Below are 24,066 nucleotides of genomic sequence, written 5' to 3'. Positions count from 1 at the left end.
AAAACTATTTGAAATGTGGACTGGTCAGACCACGGAACACTTTTCCAAGTTGCATCAGTCCATCTTAGATGAGCTCGGGCCATGCAAAGCGTTTCTGGATGTTGTTGATAAATGGCTGTGGCTTTGTGTAGTAGAGTTTAAACTTGCACTTGCAGATGTAGCGACCGACCGTAGTTACTGGCAGTGGTTTTCTGAAGCGTCCCTGAGCCCGTGTGGTGATATCCTTTACACACTGATGTGGCCTTTTGATGCCTGAGGGATCCAAGGTGCGTTATATCGTGGCTTACGTGCAGTGATTTCTCCACATTCTCTGAACCTTTTGATGATATCACGGAGTGTAGAAGGTGAAATCCCCAAATTCCTTGCAATAGCTGCTTGAGAAATGTTGTTCTTCAACAATTTGCTCAGGCATTTGTTTACAAAGTTGTGACCCTCGCCGCGTCCTGGAAGCTGCTTTTATAGCCAATCATGGCCCCCACCTGTTCCCAATTAGCCTGCTCACCTGTGGGATATTCCAAAAAGGTCTTTGATGAGCATTCCTCAACTTTCTCAGTCTTTTTTGCCATTTGTGCCAGCTTTTGAAACATGTCACAGGCATCCCATTCCAAATGAGCTAATATTTGCAAAAACTAACAAGCATTACCAGTTCCAACATGAAATATCTTGTCTTTGCAGTCAATTCAATTGAATATAAGTTGAAAAGGATTTGCAAATCATTGTATTCTCTTTTTATTTAACATTTACACAACGGGACATTTTCACTATTTTTGGGGGTTTTGTGAAAGGAGTTCCTGTAGAACTGAATCTGCCTGGCTGGTCTTTGGTTGGAGGTACCTTAGTTAAAAATAAAGTTCCTAGAAGTAATATTTCTGCTTGTTGACGCCAACTTTGGACTTGTTCCTAACTGCTATTTGGGCGGTGAGAAAGTGAAAGTGAAACCACCTGCATGGCGGCTAATAAAGGTGTCACACATGAATGAAGGCGGGTGGTGTTAGAGGGGAGGTGGGGGTGGACTAACACAGATGTCCACATATCGTGTGAACTCCTCATTTCGCCGAGATTAGCCGCCCAGACTTTCCCGCCTCGTCTTCATAAATTGATTTTTTTTTTCTCCCTCTCTCTCCCTGAAAGACAAATTAAATTGCGTGCCAAATACAAAGAACAAGTGTGTGTGTCCATGTTCCACCCTTTGTTGCAACCCCCCTTTCTTTTTGTCCATTTCCTGGTGTGTGTCACATCTTAGTGATCCAGAGTGTTCAAACTTAAATTAAGATGTGTGGCCAAGATAAACAGTTAAAAGCGGTTGCCGTGGCGACGACTCACGGTGATTGCATTATAATCCCCCAGCAATCAACTCTCAATGAAACGAGGATGATAAGGCGGCTATTTTCCTCCTTCCCCGTGTGCGTATATAGCGTGTGCGCGCCTGCACGCCGACGTGGCTTCTTTTTCCTCCGCTCGCCGTGGATTTTAATCAGACTTTTTTTGGGGGACAAACACGGCGGCGATGTGGGCGGAATGAGACGGCCGCGTCACCTTTGGACCCGATGTGGTACTTTTATAGGCGCTCGTGAATGTTTTTCGATAATTTTCAATACTTTACTAAATAAAGCGGACCACAAAAAATGTCTTAATTGTAACAAAAAATGTTAGTGTACATGAAACATATGTTTATTAATGTAATTTAGTCCTTGAATAAAATGTTGAACATCCTAGACAACTTTTCTTTTAGTAGTAAGTAAACAAACAAAGTCTGCTGACCTATGCAGTAACATATTGTGTCAAATTTCTGCATGAAAGTGATAATATATCATATTTTCTATCATATTTTTACAGGTGTGGAGGGGGAGTGGTCTGTGGGGTGTGTAAGGGCCGGCCTCGAAGCCAGCGACAGGTGAGTGGATTGCCCAGCTGGGACTGGTTATCTCATCACCTGTCGCCTTTATTAGCAGCAGCCGGGCTGAGACACGTTGTTGGAGTTGGAGGCAGAGAGAGAGAGCACGAAAAGAGAACTTGTCTTTTAGTAGTAAGTAAACAAACAAAGACTCCTAATTAGTCTGCCGACATATGCAGTAGCATGTTGTCAAAATTCTGCAAAAAGTAATAATATATCATATTTTCTATCATATTTTTACAGGTGTGGAGGGGGAGTGGTCTGCGGGCCTGCGGCGGAGCGGGGTGTGTAAGGACCGGCCTCGAAGCCAGCGACAGGTGAGTGGATTGCCCAGCTGGGACTGGTTATCTCATCACCTGTCGCCTTTATTAGCAGCAGCCGGGCTGAGACACGTTGTTGGAGTTGGAGGCAGAGAGAGAGAGCATGAAAAGAGAACTTGTCTTTTAGTAGTAAGTAAACAAACAAAGACTCCTAATTAGTCTGCCGACATATGCAGTAGCATATTGTCGAAATTCTGCAAAAAGTGATAATATATCATATTTTGTATGATATTTTTACAGGTGTGGAGGGGGGCGTGTTCTGCGGGCCTGCGGCGGAGCGGGGTGTGTAAGGACCGGCCTCGAAGCCAGCGACAGGTGAGTGGATTGCCCAGCTGGGACTGGTTATCTCATCACCTGTCGCCTTTATTAGCAGCAGCCGGGCTGAGACACGTTGTTGGAGCTGGAGACAGAGTGAGAGAGAGCACGAACAGAGAACTCGTCTTTTAGTAGTAAGTAAACAAACAAAGACTCCTAATTAGTCTGCCGACATATGCAGTAGCATATTATCGAAATTCCGCAAAAAGTGGTCATATATCATATTTTCTATCATATTTTTACAGGTGTGGAGGGGAGCGTGTTCTGCGAGCCTGCTGCGGAGCGGGGTGTGTAAGGACCGGCCTCGAAGCCAGCGACAGGTGAGTGGATTGCCCAGCTGGGACTGTTATCTCATCACCTGTCGCCTTTATTAGCAGCAGCCGGGCTGAGACATGTTGTTGGAGTTGGAGGCAGAGAGAGAGAGCATGAAAAGAGAACTTGTCTTTTAGTAGTAAGTAAACAAACAAAGAGTCCTAATTAGTCTGCCGACATATGCAGTAGCATATTATCGAAATTCCGCAAAAAGTGGTCATATATCATATTTTCTATCATATTTTTACAGGTGTGGAGGGGGAGTGGTCTGTGGGCCTGCGGCGGAGCGGGGTGTGTAAGGACCGGCCTCGAAGCCAGCGACAGGTGAGTGGATTGCCCAGCTGGGACTGGTTATCTCATTACCTGTCGCCTTTATTAGCAGCAGCCGGGCTGAGACATGTTGTTGGAGTTGGAGGCAGAGAGAGAGAGCATGAAAAGAGAACTTGTCTTTTAGTAGTAAGTAAACAAACAAAGAGTCCTAATTAGTCTGCCGACATATGCAGTAGCATATTGTCGAAATTCTGAAAAAAGTGATAATATATCATATTTTGTATGATATTTTTACAGGTGTGGAGGGGGGCGTGTTCTGCGGGCCTGCGGCGGAGCGGGGTGTGTAAGGACCGGCCTCGAAGCCAGCGACAGGTGAGTGGATTGCCCAGCTGGGACTGGTTATCTCATCACCTGTCGCCTTTATTAGCAGCAGCCGGTAAGAGACACGTTGTTGGAGCTGGAGACAGAGTGAGAGAGAGCACGAACAGAGAACTCGTCTTTTAGTAGTAAGTAAACAAACAAAGACTTCTAATTAGTCTGCCGACATATGCAGTAGCATATTGTCAAAATTCCGCAAAAAGTGGTCATATATCATATTTTCTATCATATTTTTACAGGTGTGGAGGGGGGCGTGTTCTGCGGGCCTGCGGCGGAGCGGGGTGTGTAAGGACCGGCCTCGAAGCCAGCGACAGGTGAGTGGATTGCCCAGCTGGGACTGGTTATCTCATCACCTGTCGCCTTTATTAGCAGCAGCCGGTAAGAGACACGTTGTTGGAGCTGGAGACAGAGTGAGAGAGAGCACGAACAGAGAACTCGTCTTTTAGTAGTAAGTAAACAAACAAAGACTTCTAATTAGTCTGCCGACATATGCAGTAGCATATTGTCAAAATTCCGCAAAAAGTGGTCATATATCATATTTTCTATCATATTTTTACAGGTGTGGAGGGGGAGTGGTCTGTGGGCCTGCGGCGGAGCGGGGTGTGTAAGGACCGGCCTCGAAGCCAGCGACAGGTGAGTGGATTGCCCAGCTGGGACTGGTTATCTCATCACCTGTCGCCTTTATTAGCAGCAGCCGGGCTGAGACACGTTGTTGGAGTTGGAGGCAGAGAGAGAGAGAGCACGAACAGAGAACTCGTCTTTTAGTAGTAAGTAAACAAACAAAGACTTCTAATTAGTCTGCCGACATATGCAGTAGCATATTGTCAAAATTCCGCAAAAAGTGGTCATATATCATATTTTCTATTATATTTTTACAGGTGTGGAGGGGGAGTGGTCTGTGGGCCTGCGGCGGAGCGGGGTGTGTAAGGACCGGCCTCGAAGCCAGCGACAGGTGAGTGGATTGCCCAGCTGGGACTGGTTATCTCATCACCTGTCGCCTTTATTAGCAGCAGCCGGGCTGAGACATGTTGTTGGAGTTGGAGGCAGAGAGAGAGAGCACGAACAGAGAACTCGTCTTTTAGTAGTAAGTAAACAAACAAAGACTTCTAATTAGTCTGCCGACATATGCAGTAGCATATTGTCAAAATTCCGCAAAAAGTGGTCATATATCATATTTTCTATTATATTTTTACAGGTGTGGAGGGGGAGTGGTCTGTGGGCCTGCGGCGGAGCGGGGTGTGTAAGGACCGGCCTCGAAGCCAGCGACAGGTGAGTGGATTGCCCAGCTGGGACTGGTTATCTCATCACCTGTCGCCTTTATTAGCAGCAGCCGGGCTGAGACACGTTGTTGGAGTTGGAGGCAGAGAGAGAGAGAGCACGAACAGAGAACTCGTCTTTTAGTAGTAAGTAAACAAACAAAGACTCCTAATTATTCTGCTGATGTATTCAGTAACATATTGTGTCAAATTTCAGCATAAAAGTGCTAATATTTCGCAGTTTTTATTTTTTATTTTTGTTGCATTTTGTTTAATTGTAAAAGATGGAGGAGGTGTATGTTCATATGTTGTTAATATTCAGTGTTTTATTGTTCATAGCTAATATTTTAAATCCGACTTTAAGCGTTTTCCCAAATTCTTGAAATTTCGGGAAAACAGGGAATTTTTCCAGTTAAAAAAAACAGCTTTGTTTTTTGTCCTGATTAAGAAGAGTGTTTTGATGGTAGAACTGATGAAGTGGGTTGAAAAATGTGAAAGGAGTCGTCGCCAGAAAAAAAACATCAAAAAAAGGGTTTAAAAAACAGGAATTTTGGAGGTTCCTGGAAATTTATTGAAGTTGGAAAATGATAGTTTGAATGTCCGGAATGAGTGGAATATGTTGAAGGTGGAATTGTTTGAATTGGTTAAAAAAGGTGGGAATTGTGGTGGTTTGAAAAATGTCCCATTCATTTCAATGGGAATTTCATGTAGTTTGGTAATTTCGGGAAGAGCGGGAATTTTTGGGAAAATGCTAAATATTAAATTTTTTGGGAACGAGTCAAAATGGTTGGTGTTGGAATTTTTGAAATCGGTCGAAAAATGTTGAAGTAGTAACATTTTCTAGTTGAGAAATGCTATTATGGAATTCTTGGAATCTGGGGAAAAACAGGAATTTTAAAAGTTAAAAAAAAAATTGTTGGTTTTTTTTTCTGATTAAGAGGAATGTTTTGACCGTGAAACAAATAAAGTGGGTTAAAAGTGTGGAAGGAGTAGTTGACAGAAAAAAAGCGTGGAAAAAAGGGTTAAAAAAAAACGGGATTTCTGTAAATTACCGCAATTTTTTTAAAGTTGTAAAAATGACAGTTTTAATGTCCAGGATGTGTGGAATATATTGAAGGTGGAATGCTTTAATTAGGATAAAAAAAATGTGGGAATTGTGGTAGTTTGAAAAATGTCTCATTTCATTCAATGTGAATTTCATGGAAATTTGGGAATTTCGGGAAAAGCGGGAATTTCTTTGAAAATGCTAAATATTTTGAATGTTGTGAATGAGTTCAGATGGTTGGTGTTAGAATGTTTCAAATCGGTCGAGAAATGTTGAAGTAGTAACATTTTCTAGTTGAGAAATGCTATTGTGGAATTCTTCAAATTTCGGGAAAATCGGGAATTTTTCCTGTTCAAAAAACAACTTTGTTTTTTTATTCCTGATTTGGAGAAATGTTTTGGAAGTGGAACGGTTGACGTGGGTTAAAAAATGTGGTAGGAGTAGTCGACAGAAAAAAGGGTGAAAAAAGGGTTTGAAAAAACGGAATCCACGAAATTCCTGGAAAAAAATTTAAATTGGAAAAATTACAGTTTTAATGTCCAGGATGAGTGGAATATGTTGAAGGTGGAATGTTTTGAATTGGTTAAAAAAGGTGGGAAATGTCCCATTCATTTCAATGGGAATTTCATGGAAATTTGGTAATTTCGGGAAAAGCAGGAATTTTTGGTAAAATGCTAAATATTTAAAATTTTTGGAATGAGTCAAAATGGTTGGTGTTGGAATTTTTCAAATTGGCCGAGAAATGTTGAAGTAGTAACATTTTCTAGTTGAGAAATGCTATTATGGAATTCTTGGAATCTGGGGAAAAACGGGAATTTTAAAAGTAAAATGTTTTTTTATTTATTTTTTTCCTGATTAAGAGGAATGTTTTGACAGTGAAACAAATAAAGTGGGTTAAAAGTGTGGAAGGAGTAGTCGACAGAAAAAAAGGGTGGAAAAAAGGGTTTGAAAAAACGGGATTTCTGTAAATTACTGGAATTTTTTTGAAGTTGTTAAAATGAAAGTTTTAATGTCCAGGATGTGTGGAATACATTGAAGGTGGAATGTTTTAATTAGGATAAAAATTGTGGGAATTGTGGTAGTTTGAAAAATGTCCCATTTCATTCAATGGGAATTTCATGGAAATTTAGGAATTTCGGCAAAAGCGGGAATTTCTTTTAAAATGCTAAATATTCTGAATGTTGTGAATGAGTTCAGATGGTTGGTGTTAGAATGTTTCAAATCGGTCGATAAATGTTGAAGTAGTAACATTTTCTAGTTGAGAAATGCTATTGTGGAATTCTTCAAATTTCGGGAAAATCGGGAATTTTTCCTGTTCAAAAAACAACTTTGTTTTTTTTTTCCTGATTAGGAGAAATGTTTTGAAAGTGGAACTGTTGACGTGGGTTGAAAAATGTGGTAGGAGTAGTCGACAGAAAAAAGGGTGAAAAAAGGGTTTGAAAAAACGGGGATTCACGAAATTCCTGGAAAAAAATTTAAATTGGAAAAATGACAGTTTTAATGTCCAGGATGAGTGGAATATGTTGAAGGTGGAATGTTTTGAATTGGTTAAAAAAGGTGGGAAATGTCCCATTCATTTCAATGGGAATTTCATGGAAATTTGGTAATTTCGGGAAAAGCGGGAATTTTTGGTAAAATGCTAAATATTTAAAATTTTTGGAATGAGTCAAAATGGTGTTGGAATTTTTCAAGTCGGTCGAGAAATGTTGAACTAGTAACATTTTCTAATTGAGAAATGCTATTATGGAATTCTTGGAGTCTGGGGAAAAACGGGAATTTTAAAAGTTAAAAAAACTTTATTATTTTTTTTCCTGATTAAGTGGAATGTTTTTGACAGTGAAACAAATAAAGTGGGTTAAAAGTGTGGAAGGAGTAGTCGGCAGGAAAAAGGGTTTGAAAAAACGGGATTTCTGTAAATTACTGGAATTTTTTTGAAGTTGTTAAAATGAAAGTTTAATGTCCAGGAAGAGTGGAATACATTGAAAGTGGAATAATTTAAATAGGATAAAAAAATGTGGGAATTGTGGTAGTTTGAAAAATGTCTCATTTCATTCAATGGGAATTTCATGGAAATTTGGGAATTTCGGCAAAAGCGGGAATTTCTTTTAAAATGCTAAATATTCTGAATGTTGTGAATGAGTTCAGATGGTTGGTGTTAGAATGTTTCAAATCGGTCGATAAATGTTGAAGTAGTAACATTTTCTAGTTGAGAAATGCTATTGTGGAATTCTTCAAATTTCGGGAAAATCGGGAATTTTTCCTGTTCAAAAAACAACTTTGTTTTTTTTTTCCTGATTAGGAGAAATGTTTTGAAAGTGGAACTGTTGACGTGGGTTGAAAAATGTGGTAGGAGTAGTCGACAGAAAAAAGGGTGAAAAAAGGGTTTGAAAAAACGGGGATTCACGAAATTCCTGGAAAAAAATTTAAATTGGAAAAATGACAGTTTTAATGTCCAGGATGAGTGGAATATGTTGAAGGTGGAATGTTTTGAATTGGTTAAAAAAGGTGGGAAATGTCCCATTCATTTCAATGGGAATTTCATGGAAATTTGGTAATTTCGGGAAAAGCGGGAATTTTTGGTAAAATGCTAAATATTTAAAATTTTTGGAATGAGTCAAAATGGTGTTGGAATTTTTCAAGTCGGTCGAGAAATGTTGAACTAGTAACATTTTCTAATTGAGAAATGCTATTATGGAATTCTTGGAGTCTGGGGAAAAACGGGAATTTTAAAAGTTAAAAAAACTTTATTATTTTTTTTCCTGATTAAGTGGAATGTTTTTGACAGTGAAACAAATAAAGTGGGTTAAAAGTGTGGAAGGAGTAGTCGGCAGGAAAAAGGGTTTGAAAAAACGGGATTTCTGTAAATTACTGGAATTTTTTTGAAGTTGTTAAAATGAAAGTTTAATGTCCAGGAAGAGTGGAATACATTGAAAGTGGAATAATTTAAATAGGATAAAAAAATGTGGGAATTGTGGTAGTTTGAAAAATGTCTCATTTCATTCAATGGGAATTTCATGGAAATTTGGGAATTTCGGCAAAAGCGGGAATTTCTTTGAAAATGCTAAATATTTTGAATGTTGTGAATGAGTTCAGATGGTTGGTGTTAGAATGTTTCAAATCGTTCGAGAAATGTTGAAGTGGTAACATTTTCTAGTTGAGAAACGCTAATGTGGAATTCTTCAAATTTCGGGAAAACCGGGAATTTTTCCTGTTCGAAAAACACCTTTGTTTTTTTATTCCTGATTTGGAGAAATCTTTTGAAAGTGGAACGGTTGACGTGGGTTGAAAAATGTGGAAGGAGTAGTCAACAGAAAAAAGGGTGAAAAAAGGGTTTGAAAAAACGGAATCCACGAAATTCCTGGAAAAAAATTTAAATTGGAAAAATGACAGTTTTAATGTCCAGGATGAGTGGAATATGTTGAAGGTGGAATGTTTTTAATAGGATAATAAATGTGGGAATTGTGGTAGTTTGAAAAATGTCCCATTCATTTCAATGGGAATTTCATGGAATTTTGGGAAAAGCAGGAAATTTTTGGGAAAATTAAAAAAGAAAAAATTATGTTGCGAATGAGTGTGAATTTTTCAAATCGGTCGATAAATGTTGAAGTAGTTAACATTTTCTAGTTGAGAAACGCTATTGTGGAATTCTTCAAATTTTGGGAAAATCGGGAATTTTTCCTGTTCAAAAAACAACTTTGTTTTTTTATTCCTGATTAGGAGAAATGTTTTGAAAGTGGAACGGTTGACGTGTGTTGAAAAATGTGGAAGGAGTAGTCAACAGAAAAAAGGGTGAAAAAAGGGTTTGAAAAAACGGGGATTCACGAAATTCCTGGAAAAAAAATTAAATTGGAAAAATGACAGTTTTAATGTCCAGGATGAGTGGAATATGTTGAAGGTGGAATGTTTTAATAGGATAATAAATGTGGGAATTGTGGTAGTTTGAAAAATGTCCCATTCATTTCAATGGGAATTTCATGGAATTTTGGGAAAAGCAGGAATTTTTTGGAAAATTAAAAAAAAAAAAAATTATGTTGCGAATGAGTTTGAATTTTTCAAATCGATCGATAAATGTTGAAGTAGTTAACATTTTCTAGTTGAGAAATGCTATTGTGGAATTCTTCAAATTTCGGGAAAATCGGGAATTTTTCCTGTTCAAAAAACAACTTTGTTTTTTTTTCCCTGATTAGGAGAAATGTTTTGAAAGTGGAACGGTTGACGTGTGTTGAAAAATGTGGTAGGAGTAGTCGACAGAAAACAGGGGGAAAAAAGGGTTTGAAAAAAACGGGAATCCACGAAATTCCTGGAAAAAAATTTAAATTGGAAAAATGACAGTTTTAATGTCCAGGATGAGTGGAATATGTTGAAGTTGGAATGGTTTTAATAGGATAATAAATGTGGGAATTGTGGTAGTTTGAAAAATGTCCCATTCATTTCAATGGGAATTTCATGGAATTTTGGGAAAAGCAGGAATTTTTGGGAAAATTAAAAAAAAAAAAATTATGTTGCGAATGAGTGTGAATTTTTCAAATCGGTCGATAAATGTTGAAGTAGTAACATTTTCTAGTTGAGAAATGCTATTATGGAATTCTTGGAATTTCGGGAATTTTGGGGAATTTTTCCAGTTCAAAAAACAACTTTGTTTATTGTCCTGATTAAGAGGAATGTTTTGACGGTGGAACGGTTAAAGTGGGTTGAAAAATGTGGAAGAAGTAGTCAACAGAAAAAAAGGGTTAAAACAGGGGTTGTAAAAAAAACGGGAATTCTGGAAATTCATAGAATTTTTGGGAAGTTGTAAAAATGACAGTTTGAATGTCCAGGATGAGTGGAATATTTTGAAGGCAGATTGGTTTGAATTGGATTAAAAAATGTGGGAATTGTGGTAGTTTGAAAAATGGAAATTTGGGAAATTCGGGAAAAGCGAGAATTTTTTGGAAAACGCTAAATATTTTGAATATTGTAAATGAGTAAAATGGTTGGTTTGGAAATATTTCAAATCTGTCGAGAAAGGTTGAAGTAGTAACATTTTCTAGTTGAGAAATGCTATCATGGAATTCTTGGAATTTCGGGAAAAACGGGAATTTTTCCAGTTAAAAAAAACTGCTGTGTTTTTTTTTCCTGATTAAGAAGAATGTTTTGACGGTAGAACGGTTGAAGTGGGTTGAAAAATGTGGAAGGAGTAGTCAACAGAATAAAAGGGTGAAAAAAGGGTTTGAAAAACACGAACTCTGGAAATTCCCGGATTTTTATGGAAGTTGTAAAAATGATAGTTTGAATTTCCAGGATGAGTGGAATATTTTGAAGTTGGAATGGTTTGAATTGGATAAAAAATGTGGGAATTGTGGTAGTTTGAAAAATGTCCCATTCATTTCAATGGGAATTTCATGGAAATTTGAGAATTTTGGGAAAAGCAGGAATTTTTGGGAAACTTAAAAAAAAAAATTATGTTGCGAATGAGTGTGAATTTTTCAAATTGGTCGATAAATGTTGAAGTAGTAACATTTTCTAGTTGAGAAATGCTATTATGGAATTCTTGGAATTTCGGGAATTATTGGGAATTTTTCCAGTTCAAAAAACAACTTTGTTTATTGTCCTGATTAAGAAGAATGTTTTGACGGTGGAACGGTTAAAGTGGGTTGAAAAATGTGGAAGAAGTAGTCAACAGAAAAAAAGGGTTAAAACAGGGGTTGTAAAAAAAACGGGAATTCTGGAAATTCATAGAATTTTTGGGAAGTTGTAAAAATGACAGTTTGAAAGTCCAGGATGAGTGGAATATTTTGAAGGCAGATTGGTTTGAATTGGATTTAAAAATGTGGGAATTGTGGTAGTTTGAAAAATGTGCTATTTTATTCAATGGGAATTTCATGGAAATTTGGGAAATTCGGGAAAAGCGAGAATTTTTGGGAAAATGCTAAATATTTTGAAAATTGTAAATGAGTAAAATGGTTGGTTTTGAAATATTTCAAATCTGTCGAGAAATGTTGAAGTAGTAACATTTTCTAGTTGAGAAATGCTATCATGGAATTCTTGGAATTTCGGGAAAAACGGGAATTTTTCCAGTTAAAAAAAACAGCCTTGTTTTTTGTCCTGATTAAGAAAAATGTTTTGACGGTAGAACGGTTGAAGTGGGTTGAAAAATGTGGAAGGAGTAGTCAACAGAATAAAAGGGTGAAAAAAGGGTTTGAAAAACACGAACTCTGGAAATTCCCGGATTTTTATGGAAGTTGTAAAAATGATAGTTTGAATTTCCAGGATGAGTGGAATATTTTGAAGTTGGAATGGTTTGAATTGGATAAAAAATTTGGGAATTGTGGTAGTTTGAAAAATGTCCCATTTATTTCAATGGGAATTTCATGGAAATTTGGGAATTTCGGGAAAAGCGGGAATTTTTTTGAAAATGATAAATATTTTGAATGTTGTAAATGAGGTAAAATGGTTGGTTTTGGAATTTTTCAAATCTGTCGAGAAATGTTGAAGTAGTAACATTTTTCTAGTTGAGAAATGCTATCATGGAATTCTTGGAAGTTCGGGAAAACCGGGAATTTTTCCAGTTTAAATAAAAAAATCTTTGTTTTTCGTCTTGATTAAGAGGAATGTTTTGACAGAGGAACTGAAAAAGTGGGTTAAAAAATGTGAATAGTCGATAGAAAAAAAGGGTTTGAAAAACGTGGATTATGGAATTTTTGGGAAAATGTAAAAATGATAGTTCGAACTTTTCAGGATGAGTGGAATATGTTGGAGGTGCTTTGGTTTGAATAGGTTGAAAAATGTGGAAATGGTGGAAGTTCAAAAACGGCCGATTCATTTTAAATGTGAAAAATGGCCCGGAAAACCTGGAATTCTGGGAAATCTGGGAATTTTTGGGGAATTTGTCAAGGGAAAGCCATGTTGTAGTGGCCGGGTGACAACCACTACAACTCCATCCATCCATTTTCTACCGCTTATTACCTTTTGGTGTGCGGGGGGCACTGGTGCCTATCTCAGCTACAATCGGGCGGAAGGCGGCTACACCCTGGACAAGTCGCCACCTCATGGCAGGGCCAACACAGATAGACAGACAACATTCACACACTAGGGACCATTTAGTGTTGCCAATCAACCTATCCCCAGGTGCATGTCTTTGGAAGTGGGAGGGGCCTATCCCCAGGTGCATGTCTTTGGAAGTGGGAGGGGCCTATCCCCAGGTGCATGTCTTTGGAGGTGGGAGGGGCCTATCCCCAGGTGCATGTGTTTGGAGGTGGGAGGGGCCTATCCCCAGGTGCATGTCTTTGGAGGTGGGAGGGGCCTATCCTCAGTTGCATTCTTTGGAGGTGGGAGGGGCCTGTCCCCAGGTGCATTCTTTGGAGGTGGGAGGGGCCTATCCCCAGGTGCATTCTTTGGAGGTGGGAGGGGCCTATCTCCGGGTGCATGTTTTGGAGGTGGGAGGGGCCTATCCCCCGGTGCATGTTTTTGGAGGTGGGAGGGGCCTCTCCCCAGGTGCATGTTTTTGGATGTGGGAGGGGCCTATCCCCAGTTGCATTATTTGGAGGTGGGAGGGGCCTATAACCCAGGTGCATTCTTTGGAGGTGGGAGGGGCCTATCCCCAGTTCCATTCTTTGGAGGTGGGAGGGGCCTATCCCCAGGTCCATTCTTTGGAGGTGGGAGGGGCCTATCCTCAGTTGCAATCTTTGGAGGTGGGAGGGGCCTATCCCCAGGTGCATGTCTTTGGAGGTGGGAGGGGCCTGTCCCCAGGTGCATTCTTTGGAGGTGGGAGGGGCCTATCCCCAGGTGCATTCTTTGGAGGTGGGAGGGGCCTATCTCCGGGTGCATGTTTTGGAGGTGAGAGGGGCCTATCTCCAGGTGCATGTTTTTGGAGGTGGGAGGGGCTTATCCCGAGGTGCATGTTTTTGGAGGTGGGAGGGGCCTATCTCCGGGTGCATGTTTTTGGAGGTGGGAGGTGCCTATCCCCAGGTGCATGTCTTTGGAGGTGGGAGGGGCTTATCCCGAGGTGCATGTTTTTGGAGGTGGGAGGAGCTTATCCCGAGGTGCATGTTTTTGGAGGTGGGAGGGGCTTATCCCGAGGTGCATGTTTTTGGAGGTGGGAGGGGCCTATCTCCGGGTGCATGTTTTTGGAGGTGGGAGGGGCCTATCCCCAGGTGCATTCTTTGGAAGTGGGAGGGGCCTATCTCCAGGTGCATGTTTTTGGAGGTGGGAGGTGCCTATCCCCAGGTGCATGTTTTTGGAGGTGGGATGGGCTTATCCCCAGGTGCATGTCTTTGGAGGTGGGAGGGGCCTATCCCCAGGTGCATTCTTTGGAGGTGGGAGGGGCCTATCTCCGGGTGCATGTTTTGGAGGTGGGATGGGCTTATCCCGAGGTGCATGTTTTTGGAGGTGGGAGGGGCCTATCTCCAGGTGCATGTTTTTGGAGGTGGGAGGGGCCTATCCCCAGTTGCATTCTTTGGAGGTGGGAGGGGCCTATCCCCTGGTGCATTCTTTGGAGGTGGGAGGGGCCTATCCCCAGTTGCATTCTTTGGAGGTGGGAGGGGCCTATCCCCTGGTGCATTCTTTGGAGGTGGGAGGGGCCTATCTCCGGGTGCATGTTTTGGAGGTGGGAGGGGCCTATCCCCAGGTGCATGTTTTTGGAGGTGGGAGGGGCCAATCCCCAGGTGCATGTCTTTGGAGGTGGGAGGGGCCTAACCCCAGGTGCATGTCTTTGGAGGTGGGAGGGGCCTATCCCCAGGTGCATGTCTTTGAAGGTGGGAGGGGTCTATCCCCAGGTGCATTTTTTTGGAGGTGGGAGGGGCCTATCCCCAGGTGCATTCTTTGGAGGTGGGAGGGGCCTATCTCCGGGTGCATGTTTTGGAGGTGGGAGGGGCCTATCCCCAGGTGCATGTTTTTGGAGGTGGGAGGGGCCTATCTCCAGGTGCATGTTTTTGGAGGTGGGAGGGGCCTATCCGCAGGTGCATTTCTTTGGAGGTGGGAGGGGCCTATCCCCAGTTGCATTCTTTGGAGGTGGAAGGAAGCCGGAGTACCCAGAGGGAACCCACGCAGTCACGGGGAGGACATGCAAATTCCACCCAGAATGTTGAGGGGATTTGTCAAAGGATTCTCGAATAGACTGAAGACTTTGAAGTTGTAAAGGTTTGAATCGGGTGAAAAATGTGCAAGGTGGAGCGCGACAAAATCTGTAGAAGAAGAAGAATAAATGTTAGAATTTTGACAAATGTTTCGGAGCATTCACACAATTAATGGAGCGTCCTTTTCTCCGACATGTCTGCAGATTGGAAAGCAAACCAAACAAGTCTTTGTCTCTGTTGTCCCGAAGGAACAATCCCACAAACGTCTATTAAAAGCGCGTCCGTTCCAGGTTCGAGTCCGCGGGCGCCGCAGCAAAGTTGGGCAAGCGCCCGAGAGCCTGTTGCTGCGAAAAAATAAATAAATACATAAAAAGCGTCAGTCATTTAGTAAAGTGAGCTGGGAGACAAATGAAATATGCAGTCAATTATGGCGAGGCTTGTAAGGAGCTAATAAAGCCGAGGTCCCGACAAGACAGCCGACCCTAATGGATCCCAACTCATTTGCCCTGACTGATGGATTCCCCGCTCCTGCTCCTGCTCGCGCCGCCTTGAATAATTATGACATTTATCAGCGGGCATCGCCACTCATTAAGGATTCACGACATTTCATTAAGGTGATGTTGTTAGAGGCTGCCCTGTTTGTGTTTTTGTACGGCCGCGCGCGCCGGGACTCTGGAATAGTGCGTAGAATTAATTATCCCACAATTAAAGCACTTAAAGGGGGGCTACCGGGCTCCTCTGTCATTTACCGCCGCAATCCCATTACTTGGCCTCCATTGCCGGAATGTTCCCTGCACTTTCATTACCGTCAAGGGCTTCTGGCGCCTTTGACGACCGCGCTCGGATCCATCACCTAGCGACGTTTCATTTGTGTGGGAATGTCACCACCGCCTCGTCTCAAACTGTTGCCTTTTCGGACGGGTGGAAAATGGAAAGTCCGAAGGGTTTTAGGGATGTCTCTGGTCCGGAAAGGTGTTTTTGGTACTTTCAAAGGTTGAGAACAACTTATTGATAAGCAATATGGAGGACAGAAAGTCTTTATGGGTGTCCCCAGGGCTTTAAATCAATGGCTACTGGACTGTTCTGATTGTCTTAGAAGGACTACAGCTGTCCTATCTAAGGCTTTGTTTTCGGACAGTAGGAAAATTAATAGTCCAAGGGGGTAATAGAGACGTCTCTAGTGCGGAAAGGTGTTTTTGGTACTATCAAAGGTGGAGAAGAAACTTATTGATAAGAAATATGGAGGACAGAAAGTCTTTATGGGTGTCCCCAGGGCTTTAAATCAATGGCTACTGGACTGTTCTGATTGTCTTAGAAGGACTACAGCTGTCCTATGGAAGGCTTTGTTTTTGGAAAGTAGGAAAATGAAAAGTCCAAGGGGGTTTTAGGGATTTCTCTAATCTGGAAAAGTTTTTTTGGTACTTTCAAAGGTTGCGAACAACTTATTGATAAGCAATATGGAGGACAGAAAGTCTTTATGGGTGTCCTAAGGGCTTTGAATCAATGGCAATTGGACTGTCTTATATGAGGCTTTTTTTTTTGGACAAGCGGAAAATTAAAAGTCCAAGGGAGTTCCACGGACGTTTCTAGTCCGGAAAAGTGTTTTGGTACTATCAAAGGTTGATAACAACTTATTGATACAAAATATGGAGGACAGACAGTCTTTATGAGTGTCCTTGGGGCTTTGAATCAATGGCGACTGGACTGTCTTTTCTATGGCCTTGTTTTTGGACGGGAGGAAAATGAAAGGTCCAAGGGAGTTCCACGGACGTCTCTGGTCCGGAAGGGTATTTTTGGTACTTTCAAAGGTTGTAAAAAACTTATTGATAAGCAATATGGAGGACAGAAAGTCTTTACGGGTGTCCTCAGGGCTTTGAATCAATGGCAACTGGACTGTCTTATCTAAGGCTTTCTTTTTGGATGGCAGTAAAATGAAAAGTCAAGGGGGTTTTAGGGATGTCTCTAGTCCAGAAAGGTGTTTTTGGTACTTTCAAAGGTTGTGAACAACCTATTGATAAGCCATATGGATGACAGAAAGTCTTGATGGTGTCCTCGGAGTTTTGAATCAATGGCAACTGGACTGTCTTATATAAGGCCTTGTTTTTAGACGGGAGGAAAATGAAAAGTCCAAGGGAGTTCTAGAGACATTGCTGGTCCGGAAAGGTCTTTTTCGTACTTTCAAATGTTTTGAACAATCCCTGGCAACTGGACTGTTCTGATTGTCTTAGAAGGACTACATCTGTCCTATGGAAGGCTTTGTTTTCGGACAGTAGGAAAATTAATAGTCCAAGGGGGTAATAGAGACGTCTCTAGTGCGGAAAGGTGTTTTTGGTACTATCAAAGGTGGAGAAGAAACTTATTGATAAGAAATATGGAGGACAGAAAGTCTTTATGGGTGTCCTCAGAGTTTTGAATCAATGGCAACTGGACTGTCTTATCTAAGGCCTTGTTTTTGGACGGGGGGAAAATGAAAAGTCCAAGGGAGTTCTAGAGACATCGCTGGTCCGGAAAGGTCTTTTTCATACTTTCAAATGTTTTGAACAATCCCTGGCAACTGGACTGTTTTGATTGTTTTAGAAGGACTAGAGCTGTCCTATCTAAGGCTATGTTTGCTGACAGGAGGATAATAAAAAGTCCAAGAGATTTTTAGGCACGTCTTTGGTCCAGAAAGGTGTTTTTGGTACTATAAAAAGGTTGAGAACAACCTGTTGATAAGAAAAATGAAGGACAGGCAGTCTTTAAGGGTGTCCTCAGGGCTTTGAACCAATTGACCTAAGGCCTTGTTTTTGGATGCGAGGAAAATTAAAAGTCCAAGGGGATTCTAGGGACGTCATTGGTCCGGAAAGGTGAGTTTGGTACTTTCAAAGGTTGTGACCAACTTATTGGTAAGCAATATGGAGGACAGAAAGTCTTTATGGGTGTCCTCAGAGTTTTGAATCAATGGCAACTGGACTGTCTTATCAAAGGCCTTGTTTTTGGACGGGGGTAAAATGAAATGTCCAAGGGAGTTCTAGAGACATCGCTGGTCCGGAAAGGTCTTTTTCGTACTTTCAAATGTTTTGAACAATCCCTGGCAACTGGACTGTTCTGATTGTCTTAGAAGGACTACAGCTGTCCTATGTAAGGCTTTGTTTTCGGACAGTAGGAAAATTAAAAGTCCAAGGGGGTAATAGAGACGTCTCTAGTGCGGAAAGGTGTTTTTGGTACTATCAAAGGTGGAGAAGAAACTTATTGATAAGAAATATGGAGGACAGAAAGTCTTTATGGGTGTCCTCAGGACTTTGAATCCCTGGCAACTGGACTGTTTTGATTGTTTTAGAAGGACTAGAGCTGTCCTATCTAAGGCTATGTTTGCTGACAGGAGGATAATAAAAAGTCCAAGAGATTTTTAGGCACGTCTCTGGTCCAGAAAGGTGTTTTTGGTACTATAAAAAGGTTGAGAACAATCTATTGATAAGAAAAATGAAGGACAGGCAGTCTTTAAGGGTGTCCTCAGGGCTTTGAACCAATTGACCTAAGGCCTTGTTTTTGGATGCGAGGAAAATTAAAAGTCCAAGGGGATTGTAGGGACGTCATTGGTCCGGAAAGGTGAGTTTGGTACTTTCAAAGATTGTGAACAACTTATTGATAAGCAATATGGAGGACAGAAAGTCCTTATGGGTGTCCTCAGGGCTTTGAATCCCTGGGAACTGGACTGTTTTGATTGTTTTAGAAGGACTAGTGCTGTCCTATCTAAGGCTATGTTTGCTGACAGGAGGATAATAAAAAGTCCAAGAGATTTTTAGGCACGTCTCTGGTTCAGAAAGGTGTTTTTGGTACTATAAAAAGGTTGAGAACAACCTATTGATAAGAAGGACAGACAGTCTTTAAGTGTGTCCTCAGGGCTTTGAACCAATTGACCTTGTTTTTGGATGCGAGGAAAATTAAAAGTCCAAGGGGATTCTAGGGACGTCATTGGTCTGGAAATGTGGGTTTGGTACTTTCAAAGGTTGTGACCAACTTATTGATAAGCGATATGGAGGACAGAAAGTCTTTATGGGTGTCCCCAGGGCTTTAAATCAATGGCAACTGGACTGTCTTATCTAAGGCCTTGTTTTTGGACGGGAGGAAAATGAAAAGTCCAAGGGAGTTCTAGAGACATCGCTGGTCAGGAAAGATGTTTTTCGTACTTTCAAATGTTGTGAACAACCTATTGATAGACAATATGGATGACAGAAAGTTTTTATGGTGTTCTCAGGACTTTGAATTGATGCAAACTGGACTGTTCTAATTGTCTTACAAGGACTGGAGCGGTCCTATATATGGCTAAGTTCTAGGAAAGAGTAAAATGAAAAGTCCAAGGGGATCCTAGGGACCTCTCCGGTCCAGAAAGGTGTTTTAGGTACTTTCAAAGGTTGTGAACAACTTATTGATAGACAATATGGAGGACAAAAAGTCTTTATGGGTGTCTTCAGGGATTTGAATCAATGGCAACTGGACTGTTCTGATTGTCTTAGAAGCACTACAGCTGTCCTATGTAAGACTTTGTTTTTGGAAAGTAGGAAAATGAAAAGTCCAAGGGTGTTTTAGGGATGTCTCTAATCCGGAAAGGTTTTTTTTGGTACTATCAAAGGTTGCGAACAACTTATTGATAAGCAATATGGAGGACAGAAACTCTTAAAGGGTGTCCTCAGGGCTTTGAATCAATGGCAACTGGACTGTCTTATCTAAAACCTTGTATTTGGACAAGAGGGAAATGAGAGGTCCAAGGGAGTTCCACGGACGTCTCTGGTCCGGAAAGGTGTTTTTGGTACTTTCAAAGGTTGTGAAAAACTTATTGATAAGCAATATGGAGGACAGAAAGTCCTTATGGGTGTCTTCAGGGCTTTGAATCAATGGCAACTGGACTGTTCTGATTGTCTTAGAAGGACTACAGCTGTCCTGTGTATGGTTTTGTTTTCGGACAGTAGGAAAATTAAAAGTCCAAGGTGGTTTTAGGGATGTCTCTAGTCCGGAAAGGTGTTTTTGGTACTATCAAAGGTTGAGAACAATTTATTGATAAAAAATATGGAGGACAGACAGTCTTTATGGGTGTCCTTAGGGCTTTGAATCAATGGCGACTGGACTGTCTTTTCTATGGCCTTGTTTTTGGACGGCAGGAAAATGAAAAGTCCAAGGGAGTTCCACGGACGTCTCTGGTCCGGAAAGGTATTTTTGGTACTTTCAAAGGTTGTGAAAAACGTATTGATAAGCAATATGGAGGACACAAAGTCTTTACGGGTGTCCTCGGGGCTTTGAATCAATGGCAACTGGACTGTCTTATCTAAGGCTTTCTTTTTGGATGGCAGGAAAATGAAAAGTCCAAGGGGGTTTTAGGGATGTCTCTAGTCCAGAAAGGTGTTTTAAGTACTTTAAAAGGTTGTGAACAACCTATTGATAAGCCACATGGATGACAGAAAGTCTTGATGGTGTCCTCGGAGTTTTGAATCAATGGCAACTGGACTGTCTTATCTAAGGCCTTGTTTTTGGACGGGAGGAAAAATAAAAGTCCAAGGGAGTTCTAAAGACATCGCTGGTCCGGAAAGGTGTTTTTCGTACTTTCAAATGTTGTGAATAACTTATTGATTAGCAATATGGAGGACAGAAAGTCTGTATGGGTGTCCTCGGGGCTTTGAATCAATGGCAACTGGACTGTTCTGATTGTCTTAGAAAGACTAGAGCTGTCATAGCTAAGGCTTTGTTTAATGACAGGAGGAAAATGAAAAGTCCAAGAGACTTTCAGGGACGTCTCTGGTCCGGAAAGGTGTTTTTGGTACTATCAACGGTTGAGAACAACTTATTAATAAGCAATATGGAGGACAGAAAGTCCTTATGGGTGTCCTCAGGGCTTTGAATCAATGGCAACAGGACTGTTCTGATTGTCTTAGAAAGATTACAGCTGTCCTATCTAAGGCTTTGTTTTCGGACAGCCATCCCTGGGGAGGTGTTTCGGGCACGTCCGACCGGTAGGAGGCCACGGGCAAGACCCAGGACACGTTGGGAAGACTATGTCTCCCGGCTGGCCTGGGAACACCTCGGGAGAGGAGAGTCTGGGTTTTCTTGCTTAGGCTGCTGCCCCCGTGACCCGACCTCGGATAAGCGGAAGGAGATTAATGGATGAATGGATGAGAGATGGTGCTTATCTTTCCACAGAGGAAAGCTGTAGCTCTGACAGCGTGACAATGGTCTTGGTCACCTCCTTGACTTGGGTCCTTGTCAGTTTAGAAGAGTCCTGGTGGTTCTAAACTGATGAAGGCCACTGTGCTCATTTGGACTTTCAAGGCAGCAGATATTTTTCTGTACTTTCCCGAGATCTGGGTTCACCTTGGAGACCTGCTGTGGATCTGGGTACGGCCTGGCGTGAGATTTACACCTTCTCCCCCGGATTTTCAAGGGCCGGCGAGAGCTCACCGGACGTCGCCGCAACCGCGACGCTTTCCAGGGCACGGGCCCCTCTCTCGGGACGAACCCATTCCAGGGCGCCCTGCCCTTCACACAGAAAAGAGAACTCTCCCCGCATGCTCATGATGGGGTGTTTTGTGTCGAATTTTGAGGACAAAAATGAATGAATTCCATTTTTGGACGAGGCTGTAACGTAACAAAACGTGAAGCGCCATGAGTACACAAAAAAGTTGGCGTCCTGGATGATGTGAAGAAAGCAAACAGTCTGTCGTGCGTCCGTCCTTTCCCACGGGAGCCGGCGTCCTTTTGAAGGCGGCGAGACCGCCCCCTGCGGGGAGCATCAACATGGCCACGCCGCCATATTGTTTGCTGGGCCTTTTCATCTGCGGCTTGCAAAGTGCCACATGACTGAAAAAGATCTCAGCGGAGAAAGGAGATGATCAATTTTCCTGCAGGGAAGACCCCGCCCCCTCCCAAACTCGCCTCCCTCGCCGCAACTCGGCGTCATTATTTAGCGGAAAAAAAAAGCGGCGCGGAAAGAGGAGTAATTTCTCCGGCTGAAAAGCTGATTAAAACAAGCCGGGAACAAACAAAGCGTCTCCTGCGAGCTTTTCAAACTCAGCCCCTAATTTCCCTCTGTTTTAATCATGGAAATCAATTAATCATCGCGTGGCGGCAAAGATATTCCGCAGCGTCTTCTGTGGGCTTTTTGTGCCTTTGCAGCCCGGCGAGAGCGTCAGGAGTCAGGAGAGCGGCGGGCTCGCGTCGCCGTTTGCCAAAGGGGAAATCAGCTGCAGGAATAATAAAACAATTAAAGATGGTCTTTATACATCTGATGTCATTGCGAGGCCGGCCGGGGGGCGTCTTCGTAATGAAGATGTTTTGTCATGTAAAACATCTCGGAAACCACTTTTTTCTAAGGGATGTCATTTATTAAAAGTTAGCGTTTGTGGCTTTTTTTTTTTTTTTGCACAAAAGTTGGATTTTTGGACGCTCTCCCTGACCCCCTGAGGGCACCACAGACTGGGAATAATTTTTTAAAAGGTTTTAAAACCCTTTTTTTTTTAGATATCTGCATGCTAGTTCCAGTTTTATTATCTTTTTGTTTCTATACACTGGAGCACTTTGAGGTTGTTTGCTCAAAGTCTATCAATCAATTAATCAATGTTTATTTAGATAGCTCTGAATCACCAGTGTCTCAAAGGGCTGCACAAGCCACAACAACATCCGCGGTACAGAGCCCACATAAGGGCAAGGAAAAACTCTGGGGGGGACCAAAAGCAATGGACATCGAGTGGGTCTAACATAATAATGTGAAAGTCCAGCCCATAGTGGATCTAACATAATAGTGTGAGTCCAGTCCATAGTGGATCTAACATAGTGTGAGAGTCCAGTCCATAGTGGATCCAACATAATAGTGTGAGTCCAGTCCATAGTGGATCTAACATAGTGTGAGAGTCCAGTCCATAGTGGACCTAACATAATAGTTTGAGAGTCCAGTCCATAGTGGATCTAACATAATAGTGAGAGTCCAGTCCACAGTGGATCTAACAAAATGGTGTGAGAGTCCAGTCCATAGTGGATCTAACATAATAGTTGAGAGTCCAGTCCATAGTGGATCTAACAAAATGGTGTGAGAGTCCAGTCCATAGTGGATCTAACATAATAGTGAGAGTCCAGTCCATAGTGGATCTAACATAATAGTGAGAGTCCAGTCCATAGTGGATCTAACATAATAGTGTGAGAGTCCAGTCCATAGTGGATCCAACATAATAGTGTGAGAGTCCAGTCCATAGTGGATCCAACATAATTGTGAGTCCAGTCCATAGTGGATCTAACAAAATGGTGTGAGAGTCCAGTCCCTAGTGGATCTAACATAATAATGTGTGAGTCCAGTCCATAGTGGATCTAACATAATAGTGAGAGTCCAGTCCATAGTGGATCTAACATAATAGTGAGAGTCCAGTCCATAGTGGATCTAACATAATATTGTGAAAGTCCAGTCCATAGTGGATCTAACATAATAGTGAGAGTCCAGTCCATAGTGGATCTAACATAATAGTGTGAGTCCAGTCCATAGTGGATCTAACATAATAGTGTGAGAGTCCAGTCCATAGTGGATCTAACATAATAGTGAGAGTCCAGTCCATAGTGGATCTAACATAATAGTGTGAGTCCAGTCCATAGTGGATCTAACATAATAGTGTGAAAGTCCAGTCCATAGTGGATCTAACATAATAGTGAGAGTCCAGTCCATAGTGGATCTAACATAATAGTGTGAGTCCAGTCCATAGTGGATCTAACATAATAGTGTGAGAGTCCAGTCCATAGTGGATCTAACATAATAGTGAGAGTCCAGTCCATAGTGGATCTAACATAATAGTGTGAGTCCAGTCCATAGTGGATCTAACATAATAGTGTGAGTCCAGTCCATAGTAGATCTAACATAATAGTGTGAGTCCAGTCCATAGTGGATCTAACATAATAGTGTGAGTCCAGTCCATAGTGGATCTAACATAATAGTGTGAGTCCAGTCCATAGTGGATCTAACATAATAGTGAGAGTCCAGACCATAGTGGATCTAACATAATAGTGTGAGTCCAGTCCATAGTAGATCTAACATAATAGTGTGAGTCCAGTCCATAGTGGATCTAACATAATAGTGTGAGTCCAGTCCATAGTGGATCTAACATAATAGTGAGAGTCCAGACCATAGTGGATCTAACATAATAGTGAGAGTCCAGTCCATAGTGGATCTAATATAATAGTGTGAGTCCAGTCCATAGTGGATCTAACATAATAG

The 24,066-nt window shown here is 41.7% G+C and overlaps 2 protein-coding genes across 24 annotated transcripts in view; both read left to right on the top strand.

Moving 5' to 3' along the window:
• LOC133543656 (heparan sulfate 2-O-sulfotransferase 1-like) overlaps window positions 1–3,601 on the top strand; it is a 104,275-nt gene extending 100,674 nt beyond the window's left edge. The window contains exons 7-13 of one of the 23 annotated variants that reach the window (XR_009804450.1): window positions 1,837–1,894; window positions 1,950–2,026; window positions 2,138–2,211; window positions 2,267–2,343; window positions 2,455–2,529; window positions 2,588–2,663; window positions 3,409–3,464. The gene's annotated coding sequence lies outside the window, so the exon portion shown is untranslated. Of the gene's footprint in view, window positions 1–1,836; window positions 1,895–1,949; window positions 2,029–2,137; window positions 2,212–2,266; window positions 2,344–2,454; window positions 2,530–2,584; window positions 2,666–2,774; window positions 2,981–3,091; window positions 3,166–3,220; window positions 3,298–3,408; window positions 3,484–3,538 lie in introns of those variants that run through there. The other 22 variants (XR_009804453.1, XR_009804451.1, XR_009804454.1 and 19 more) reach the window with 22 other exon arrangements.
• A 126-nt stretch (window positions 3,602–3,727) lies between these two features.
• LOC133543658 (LIM domain transcription factor LMO4) overlaps window positions 3,728–24,066 on the top strand; it is a 117,111-nt gene continuing 96,772 nt past the window's right edge. The window contains exons 1-8 of the mRNA XM_061888340.1: window positions 3,728–3,803; window positions 3,862–3,937; window positions 4,049–4,122; window positions 4,181–4,256; window positions 4,368–4,441; window positions 4,497–4,573; window positions 4,685–4,758; window positions 4,814–4,892. The gene's annotated coding sequence lies outside the window, so the exon portion shown is untranslated. The remainder of the gene's footprint in view (window positions 3,804–3,861; window positions 3,938–4,048; window positions 4,123–4,180; window positions 4,257–4,367; window positions 4,442–4,496; window positions 4,574–4,684; window positions 4,759–4,813; window positions 4,893–24,066) is intronic.

Source organism: Nerophis ophidion, linkage group LG26, assembly GCF_033978795.1.
Source record: "Nerophis ophidion isolate RoL-2023_Sa linkage group LG26, RoL_Noph_v1.0, whole genome shotgun sequence".
Classification (NCBI taxonomy): Eukaryota; Metazoa; Chordata; class Actinopteri; order Syngnathiformes; family Syngnathidae; genus Nerophis; species Nerophis ophidion.
This window is presented reverse-complemented; position numbering and strand designations above follow the sequence as displayed.